The sequence below is a fragment of the Panthera leo genome, chromosome D2 (assembly GCF_018350215.1).
Source record: "Panthera leo isolate Ple1 chromosome D2, P.leo_Ple1_pat1.1, whole genome shotgun sequence".
NCBI classification, from domain to species: domain Eukaryota; kingdom Metazoa; phylum Chordata; class Mammalia; order Carnivora; family Felidae; genus Panthera; species Panthera leo.
Genome location: NC_056689.1, coordinates 33,712,081 through 33,722,416, shown reverse-complemented (window position 1 = coordinate 33,722,416; position 10,336 = coordinate 33,712,081). Strand labels below are relative to the sequence as shown.

At 40.5% G+C, this 10,336-nt stretch overlaps 1 protein-coding gene across 15 annotated transcripts in view; it reads left to right on the top strand.

Annotated features, from left to right (window-relative positions):
• The first annotated feature begins 2,905 nt into the window (after positions 1-2,905).
• Positions 2,906-10,336, top strand: part of USP54 (ubiquitin specific peptidase 54) — a 133,897-nt gene continuing 126,466 nt past the window's right edge. For 13 of the 15 annotated variants that reach the window (XM_042907960.1, XM_042907961.1, XM_042907959.1 and 10 more), the window contains exon 1: positions 3,477-3,703. The gene's annotated coding sequence lies outside the window, so the exon portion shown is untranslated. Of the gene's footprint in view, positions 2,925-3,444; positions 3,704-10,336 lie in introns of those variants that run through there. The other 2 variants (XM_042907951.1, XM_042907953.1) reach the window with 2 other exon arrangements.

Below are 10,336 nucleotides of genomic sequence, written 5' to 3'. Positions count from 1 at the left end.
CAGATTCCTGAAAGGATGGCATACCAAGTTAGAATCCAGAAGAAAGTGGGAGAAACAAGGTGCAGTTATAGTATGGCTGGTTCTGTGTGAGCATAGTCAGAAAAGATCTAAGGTTCACGAGGGCACTTCAGTGGTATTCAGAAAGCACTGTAACTAGGGGAAAAAACTGTGACAGCCCAATAGGAAGGAACAACAATATTTTATTTAAAACATTTTTTAAAATTTTCATTTTTTATGAATACAATTTATTGTCAAATTGCCTTACATAGAACACCCAGTGTTCATCCCAACAAGTGCCCTCCTCAGTGCCCATCGCCCATTTTCCCTCTCCCCCACCCCCCTAAATTTTTTAAATGTTTATTTTTGAGAGACTCTCTTAAGACAGAGTGTGAGTGGGGGAGGTGCAGAGAGGAAGAGGGAGACACAGAATCCAAAGCAGGCTCCAGGCTCTCAGCTGTGAGAGCCCAATGTGGGGCTTGAACTCATGAGCTGTGAGATCATGACCTGAGCTGAAGTCGGTGCTTAACCGACTGAGCCACCCAGGTGCCCCTATTTTTAAAAATTTTTAATTTTTATTTCAAGCATGTGGTTTCTTTAGATTCCCAGACTTAGTTACCTCTGTGTTCCACAAAATAAGAGATGAGGACCAGGAAGAATAAGAAGATGGCTTAATAGGATCTGGGAAAATAACTTCTGAGGAGAGCTGGCTGAATTCAGCCAACTCCATGAGCCATTAATGATTTTATTAAGTTGCTAAACTTTGCATAGACTAATCTAATTTTCATGGACCTTGGGTCACATAACATTTACCTTGATCATTTCCCTTTACAACCTAAACAAATTTCAGAGGACTCATACTTCCTTTAAACTCGTACACAAAACTCTATTTCTGTATTCTACTTTTTCTTTTTTTAAAGATTTTATTTTTATTTATTTATTTAAAAAAAAATTTTTTTTTAATGTTTATTTATTTTTGAGACAGAGAGAGACAGAGCATGAATGGGGAAGGGTCAGAGAGAGGGAGACACAGAATCCGAAACAGGCTCCAGGCTCTGAGCTGTCAGCACAGAGCCCGACGCGGGGCTTGAACTCACGGACCGCGAGATCATGACCTGAGCCGAAGTCGGCTGCTTAACCGACTGAGCCACCAGGCGCCCCAAAGATTTTATTTTTAAGTCATATTTACACCCAATGTGGGGCTCGAACTTGCAACCCTGAGATCAAGAGTCGTATGCTCCACCAACTGAGCCTGCCAGGTACCCCCTTTTATTTTCCAAAGATTTTTCTGTTTGTATTTTTTTTCAAATACTTATTATCATTATTATTAATGTTTTTATTTATTTTTGAGAGAGAGAGAGAAAGTGAGCAGGGGAGGGGCAGAGAGAGAGAGAGGGAGAGAATCCCAAGTAGGCTCCATGCTGTCAGTGTGCAGCCTGATGCGGGCTCGATTTCACAAATCGTGAGACCACGACCTGAGCCAAAATTAAGAGTCAGACGCTTAACCGACTGAGCCACTAAGGCATCCCCTGTGTGTATTCTTCTAAGGACAGTGTTGCCATAAGTTGGATTCCCCCCCCCCCCCCAAATAGATCCTCAGACAAAGATGTGGATGCAGGTACATCCTGAGACAAAGATGTGGACCCAGAAGGTTGGAAGGTGATTCCAGAAATCCAAACAGTGTAAGGGAGTGAGAAGAAAGCCAATAAAGGTGTTTTGGGCAACTGGAGTTGAGTCCCATTTGTTACTGAGAAAAATGCTATTCAAAGTGTGGTCCTTGGACTGGCAGCATCACTGTTTCCTGGGAGATTGGTTAAAAAAGCAAACTCAAGAATCTGTGTCTTACTCATCTCTTCAGGTGATTTGTACGTTAGGAAGTTTTGGGAAACACTACAGTGAACTCAGAATTGCCCCACTGAGGGGATGAGGAACTGTAGTATTTAGCCACCAAATGCCATCTTTCTTTGGTTGCAGATTGCTACTGGGAATTTTAACTCTGCTGGCACTTCCAGGCAAAGAAATACACAGGTGTTTGAGGTAGGAAGGTATGGACCTGCACTATCTATTAAGGCTGTAGTAAGCTCTGGGGTGGGCTGAGGGAATATGGGTAGAGCACAGACAGGATCTGGATATGGGTTCACAATTTCCATCAGATTTTCATGCTTAAAACTCTGTGAGTCCTTCACCAAAGTTAAGGACTATATTCTTTTAACAAATGTTTATTGAGTGCCTACTGTATACCAGGTATTGTGTGAGACATCAGCTGTACAAAGACACATAACAACCTTCATGAGACATAGAGATTTCAGTTAACCATAAAATAATTATTAAGCGCCTACCCTTAAAGTTGGGGGAAACAATTCCAAAAAATTACTTCCTGTTTTACTCTTCCTTGTTCACCAACTTTTGTTGTTGTTGTTGTTGTTCTGTTTTTAAGTCCAGTGCAGTAGTGAGAAGGAGGAAAAGAGAGTAAGTTCGATCTGTAACTGACTGTGAATAACCAATTAAAATAACTCACTACTTTCCAGCCAACCTCCACTACGTTCTTTAAATCCATCTTCTGTTCCAGATGCTTCTCAGTCTGCATTTACAGTTGTCTGAGAGCTTGAGAAAGCCCTACAACTAAGTTTTGTGAGTCAGGAATTAAGGATGTGTCCACAGAGCTGCAAGCAACAAGTGCAAAGTTCAAGTCATACACCAATGCGGTCCCCTTCCACATCCAAGGCCAAACACCTGTGCTTATGTTCAATTAAAAATACAAAACAAAACACACAAAAAAACCTTTCATTTCCTATTTTGGTCTGGCGAACTGATAGGGGTGGGGAACTCGTGAATAAACAAATTATTTCTGTGAAACCAAATACCATGTGCAAACCAGTGTGAGAAGAACGGATGAAAATTTCCTGAAGGAAGGTTACGAGGAGACGGTAAGATCAACATCTGTCTTGCTCCATCTCTAACTCCTCATGCATAAGGAAAATGCCAGGAAAACGGAACTAAAGGCGTCACTGCTCTAACTTTGAGGCACTTGGAGCAAACAAGGCCACATCCCTAAAGCTATTCCAGTGTAGGGTTCGCCATACTAACTTCCCCCAGGTCAACCCGTTCCCCCCTGCAATAGTTTTCCGACTCCTTCGATACACGTTCTTCTTTGCCCTCACCCACTACCAGACTTTTCCAGGCCGCCCCTAACGCCTGGCGGCCGCCATTTTACACACTACTATCGCGAGATATACTTAGCCTTCTCAAGCCCGACTCGTTTACTTTCTTGCTAGAGGTTCTTCTCGGCTGTTCTCGCCGTTAGCTGAGGAAAGTGTCGCGAGAGCTGGTTGCCTTGGCTCCCCGTAGCTATAGCAGCCGCGGCGGTTAAGGATGCGGCGGCAGGAACTGTGAGTGCGACACCCTCAGGGGGGCGGGGTCGGAGGTAACGGGGGTGCAGGGGGTAGCCCTGGTGGTGGGGGTAGGTCGGGAATAACGGGCCCAAGTGTGACGTGTTGGAGAGGACCCAGGTCCAGTGGGTAAAGGGACCTGGCGCAGGTCTGCACTAGGGCACTCGGAGGGCTAGAGCTGCCGTGAGGTCCAGTGGGAGGGACGGCGGTGTAGTAGGGTTCAAGGGGCAGGGGCCGGAGTGTGGAAGGGTGTGCGTTGGAAGGAAGAGGGTTACGCGGACTCAGAACTGGATAAAGGGACCGGACTACATCGAGGAGTAAGTGGGAAGAAATGGGGGTACCGCGAGGTGGAGGGTATATTGAATGGGAGCACAGAGGTTGGGCCCGGTTTGCTTTGCGCTGGTGAGGACTGGGGGACTGTGTCGGACCCTTCGCGGCTCACGGGGTCCGCCGAAAGCTGGAATAGGACTGCGCGCCAGGACCTGGGTCCTAAATGGCGTGGCGGGAATGGTGGCGTCCCGGACCTCCACCACCACTTGTCCCTTCCAAAGAAATCCCCCACGGACTGTAAGATGTAGAAGTAGGGTCCTGGTGAACTAGGATTAGTTGGAAAGGTTCTTTGCGGAGAGACTGTTGAGTGGGATAATGAATGATTGCTGCTGTAAAATAAAGTGTGGGGTGGGGACGGGAGAGAAATTCTTTAGGAAAAAAACCCCTAAGATGTACTTCCTCTGGAGCGTATTGAGTTGAAAGAAGGGGTGTGTGTGTGCTGAGATCACGTTTCTTCCCAGATTCATTCAAGTATAGAATTCCTTTACGGTGTACTTTTGAAATTATATATGCAGTGTAAAACCAGTTTAGCTGATACAGTGAAAGAATGTGCAGCACGACACTTAAGCCTTCCACGAATGTAATTTAAAAAGTAAGGAAAGTGTTTCTATTGCTGCAGCAGAAGGCTGAACACTAGGGATAGTTTTAGTTAACTTGAATATAAAACCTAGTGTTCCCAAAGTGCGCATATTCAGGTTATTTGCCTTTTAAGAAATGGATGAAGTTTTATTTTAGGAGATAGAACAAGTTTTGAGTATCTGCTAATCTGGGAATAAAGTGAGTCTCCCAGGAGTTAAAATCAAGGAGAGGGCAAAATATTTAGTTTCTCAGTTTCAGAACTGTTTTGTGGAGATGAGGTTGGACCACTTTGCTCCTGAACTCTTATTTCTACTGAAAACAATGGCTTCAATTCAGGCATAAAAACAATTACAAACTATCTGATAATTTTTCTTACTGTCTTTTGTAGGTATAAATTTGTAGGGGATAACCTCTTTTGATTATGTAACTGGATTTTTCCATTTGAGGTTCACAAATTCATTAATTAGAATAATGGCTTTTAAATCCTTCTGGCACTACCCTTGATGTGGTTAGTCATTGAACCTATTTATTTGATATGTGTTAGACTAAAAGTTTTAATTTGTAATATTAGTAGCTACACTTTAAAGCCTTTCTGAGGCAAGATACAGCTTTATGTGGTTGGGTCCAAATGATTTCTGCATGGATCCATTAAAGAGCTTTACTGAGTTCCTATTATGTGTGGAGTACTGTGTAAGGCATTGAGGGGAGGGGTGAGAGTAATTCATTCATTTATCCATTCAACAAACATTTACTGAGACCTATTTTGTATCATTACTAAGCTTTTAGGATACAAATAGGGGTAAGCTTTGCTCTCTGCCTTGCAATGCTCAGAACCTAGGTAGAGTGACAGAGAAACAAATAATTACAATGTAATAAGCACAATATAGGGGCAGGTGGGTGGTTTAGTCGTTGAGTGTCTGACTCTTGATTTGGCTCAAGTCATGATCCCAGGATCATGGGATGGACCCCATGGCAGGCTCTGAGCTTGGAGCCTGCTTGAGATTCATGAGATTCATTCTCTTTCTCTGCCCTGCGGCCCCCCCCCCCCCCCAATTATATGTGCGCTCTCTCTCTCTCTCAAAAAAAAAAAAAAAAAAAAAAAAAAAAAGCACAGTATGTGCACACAAGCTCATGAAACAAGATTCTGGCCCTCAGGAGTTTTCCTGGTTGACAAGATTATAAAGGAAGAAATAATTTTAAAAATTACAAAATACTAAACAAATTCTAAACTATGCTGCATTAATAGAATACATATTATGTTTCTCAGAAGAGATAAAAGTTATAATGACAAAATTCACAAGTCAGCTTGTGGTTTAAGTCTTTTTTTGGTACTCTTAAATATCACTGTATGTTCTTAAGTCAATAATAAGCATAATAACTAAAATTTTTGACTGATTATTAATGTGCCAGGCACATTATCTCATTTTATCTTCATAACATTCTGCTCTTCAGCTGGTCCTAGTGCTTCAATTTTAAACAAAAAATTAAGGAAGTTGCTAAAGTTCATAGAGCTAGTAAATGTCAGATTAGGGATTGGAGTTGGAAATATATGTGATTGGAAAAACCTAAGCAAGATTCCTTTCTTTTGCAGAGAGAGTACCTTGAGATTGGGGTGGGGCAGAGATTGAAGGTAGAATTGGCCAGAAGATCAGAATTCAACCTCTGTGTCTTTGTTCATATATTTTTTCTCCCTCAAATGTTTACACTACATATGGGAACTAATTTGAATATTAACATGATGCTAAGTATGAGTTTATGTTGTTGAACAGAGAATTGAGTAAATTGCCATATTCATGTTGTATATAATTGTATAGGGAGCTATGCTTGGGAAAATAGTCATAACAAGCAATTGTTAACATTTGCAATCTTCTAGAAAGTGATCATTTTAATAATGGAAATGATTATATTCATATGCAGTATAGAGCAAATGTTATTACAACAGACTTTAAGAGATTTAAACATTTTATACTGCTTTTTTTTTGTATTAAGAAAAATATATACATGTCACATGTATTTATATATTTGCATTCAGACTTTTTTTAAAGTATATTTATTTTGAGAGAGTGCATGCATGCACACATGACAGAGTGGGGAAGGGGCAGAGAGAGAGGGGGAGAGAGAGAGATTTCCAAGCAGGATCCACACTGTCAGTGCAAAGCCTGACACAGGGCTCGATCTCACAAATTGCGATATTATGACCTGAGCTGAAATCTGAAATCAAGAGTCAAATGCTCAACCCATGGAGCCACCCAGATGCCCCAAGGCAACAGGAACTTTTAAGTGACTTGCCAAAGTCACACGGCTGCAATGTCCCAGGTGTCCTGATTTCTAATTAAGTGTTTCTTCTACTGTACCACATTGCCAAATTATATTTAATAATCACTATGCATTGAGTTATAGATGCTCTCAGCTAATTTCAGGAAACCAGAGTTGTCAGGAGGCTATTGATAGATGAGAGTACAAACTGATGACTTGTTTCCCTTCTACTGTACTTATACTTCCTACTGATACTTAGGATAAATGCATAGTTCATTCAGAGGCTTCTTACATTTGGTTTATTATATTACTGTTTCATTTTTCTGTGTCTAGCTGCATTATTGACCCATTTTAATAAATGTTTATATGCCTTAAAAAAAAGTGGAGGGGGGAGCCTCGGTGGCTCAGCTGGTTAAGCATCTGAGTTTGGCTCACATCATGATCTCAGGGCTTGTGAGGATGAGCACCGCATTGGGCTCTCTGTCAGTGAGCCTGCTTTGGATCCTCTGGCTCCCTCTCTCTGCCCCTCCCCAACTAGTGCTTGCATGTTCCCTCTCTCTCAAAAATAAATAAACATTAAGAAAAATGTGGAGGGATACAACTATGTTGTAATACCTAATATTATTAAGAAATACATACACATTTCAAGGTGAGTCAGGTCAGATTTTTCATTGAGTTGACTTTCTGCAGCAGTCCCTCATCTGTAGGCTCCACAAACATGTGGGTGTGAATAAGATTCTGTTTTCTAACACCTTTTAACTAAGTGGGCTGGGTGCCCATGTTTTTTATGTGAATTATTTTTAGGCATTGAGACATTTTTCTAAGAAAGGTTTAGAGTAAGAGTGTAATGAGAGGAAGAGCCTTGAGGGCAGAGCATGGAACTTCTGCCCCAGAGGGTTGAAAACTGAAAGAGTAACCGCCGATGTGTAAAGAGGATAATGGTCGAAAAGTGTTCTTTAACTCTGAATCTCCACAGGAGAGCCTGAAGATCTTTTTTTCTACTTTTATACACATACCTCTTGGAAAGGTTCTGTCCATTTACACTCCTCCAGGGATGTGTGGGAAAAAGTATTAATTTCCCAGCACTTATATCAGCAATAGTAAATAGACATTGAACAAACTAAAAACAGTTTACATGATAGGTGAAAAGTGCTATCTCACTTTAAATTTCCATTTCTTTGCCTGTGAAATTGAACATTTTTCCATATTTATTTTTCTTTCTTGTCTTCAGTGTTTATTCTTCTTCAAAAGACTTGAAAAAAAATTTTTAAAGATTTTATTTTTTAAGTAATCACTATACCCAGCGTGGGGCTCAAACTCACAACCCCAAGATCAAGAATAGCATGCTCTTATGACTGAGCTAGCCAGATGCTCCAAGATTTTATTTATTTGTTTATTAAAATTTTTGTAATTTTAATTTTATTTATTTTATTTTTTTAATTTACATCCAAATTAGCATATAGTGCAACAATGATTTCAGGAGTAGATTCCTTAATGCCCTTTACCCATTTAGCCCATCCCCCCTCCCACAATCCCTCCAGTAACCCTCTGTTTGTTTTCCATATTTAAGAGTCTCTTATGTTTTGTCCCTCTCCCTGTTTTTATATGATTTTTGTTTCCCTTCCCTTATGTTCATCTTTTTTGTCTCTTAAAGTTCTCATATGAGTGAAGTCATATGATATTCGTCTTTCTTTGACTAATTTCACTTAGCATAATAGCCTCCAGTTCCATCCACATAGTTGCAAATGGCAAGATTTCATTCTTTTTGATTGCCAAGTAATACTCCATTGTATATATATATATATATACCACATCTTCTTTATCCATTCATCCATCGATGGACATTTGGGCTCTTTCCATACTTTGGCTATTGTTGATAGTGCTGCTATAAACATTGGGATGCAAATGTCCCTTCGAAACAGCACACCTGTATCCCTTGGATAAATACCTAGTAGTGTAATTGCTGGGTCATAGGGTAGTTCTATTTTTAGTTTTTTGAGGAACCTCCATACTGTTTTCTAGAGTGGCTGCACCAGCTTGCATTCCCCCACCCCCAATTTTTTTTTAATGTTTATTTTTGAGAGAGAAAGACAGAGTGGGGGGGGGGGGCAGAAAGAGACAGAGACACAGAATCTGAAGCAGGCTTCAGACTGTGAGCTATCAGCACAGAGCTGACTTTGTCCAACTCACAAACTATGAGATCATGACCTGAGCCGAAGTTGGATGCTTAAGCGATTTAACCACCCAGGTGCCCCTATTTATTTTTAAATTAAAAACACTTTTTTAAAAGTTTATTTATTATGAGAGAGAGTGAGTGGGAGTAAGGGAGGGGCAGAGAGGGTGAGGAGAATCCCAAGCAGGGTCCTTGCTGTCAGTACAGAGCCTGACACAAGGCTCACTTTCCTGAACTCTGAGATTATGACTTGAGCTGAAACCAAAAGTCAGATGGTTAACTGACTGAGCCACCCAGGTACCCTTGCAGCTCTTTCTCTTTTTTAAAACTTAGCTATGTGCCTATAAGTTCTCATTCTGTCAATATACACTTTTTAACAGCTGATTGTATTTCCTTTTGATTTTTTGTAATTTACTTAACCGTTTTTTTTTTTTTTTTATTGATGGACATTTAAGTTGTCCAAGATTTTTGCATTTACCAACCAAAATGACATCCCTTATTCTTTCTCTTGGATTGATGTTCTAGAATACCTGTAGAGTAGTGGCTTTAATTATTGTTTGAAAGGTATGTATATTTTCAAAGATACTGCCAATCTGCCTTTCATAGAGTCTGTGTACTATTATGCATTCCACTAGCAGATTATGAAAGTGCCTATATCCTTACATACTTGCCAACACTTGGTATTATCAATCTTGTACATTTTTACTAATATGATGGGTAGAAAATTTGCAGTTTTCAGGTTGTGAGTTTGAGCATATTTTAATTTCTTTATTGACTATTTCTTTCTGTGAAACTGTTTATTCTATCCTGTGACTTTTTAAATTTTGTTATTTTTTTTTTAAGTTTATTTATTTATTTTGAGAGACAGAGTGTGAGTGGGGTGGGGGCATAGAGAGAGGGAGAGAGAGAATCCTAAGCAGGCTCCATGCTGTCCGTGCAGAGCCTGATGCAGGCCATGATCCCATGAACTGTGAGATCATGAACAGAGCCAAAATTGACTGAGGCTTAACCCACTGGAACCACCCAGGCACCCCTGACTTTTTTTTAAAACTTTTTCTTTTACCTTTTGATTAACAAGAACTCTTTATATGTATGTGGAAGCATACACTTTTTTAAAAAAGTCATTTATATTTACATTTATATATAGAGAGAGCACATATTTTCTCTAATGTGTTGCGTTGTCTATGGTATCTATTGATATAATAAAATGTTTTTTAGTGTTTGTTTATTTATTTACCATTTATTTATTTTTGAGAGAGAAAGACACACACACACAAATTGTGAGCAGGAGAGGGGCAGAGAGAGAGGGAGACACAGAATCTGAAGCAGGCTCCAGGCTCTGAGCTGTCAGCACAGAACCCAGTGCAGGGCTCGAACTCACAAACTGCAAGATCACAACCTGAGCTAAAGTTGGAGGCTTAACTGACTGAGCCACCCAGGTGCCCCTATTTATTTATTTTTGAGAGGGAGACAGTGTGCATGTGTGCAAAGGCGGGTAAGGGTAGAGATAGAGAGAAAAATCCCAAGCAGGCTTCATGCTGTCAGCGCAGAGCCTGACACAGGACTTGATCTCATGAACTGTGAGATCATTACCCCAACAGAGATCAAGAGT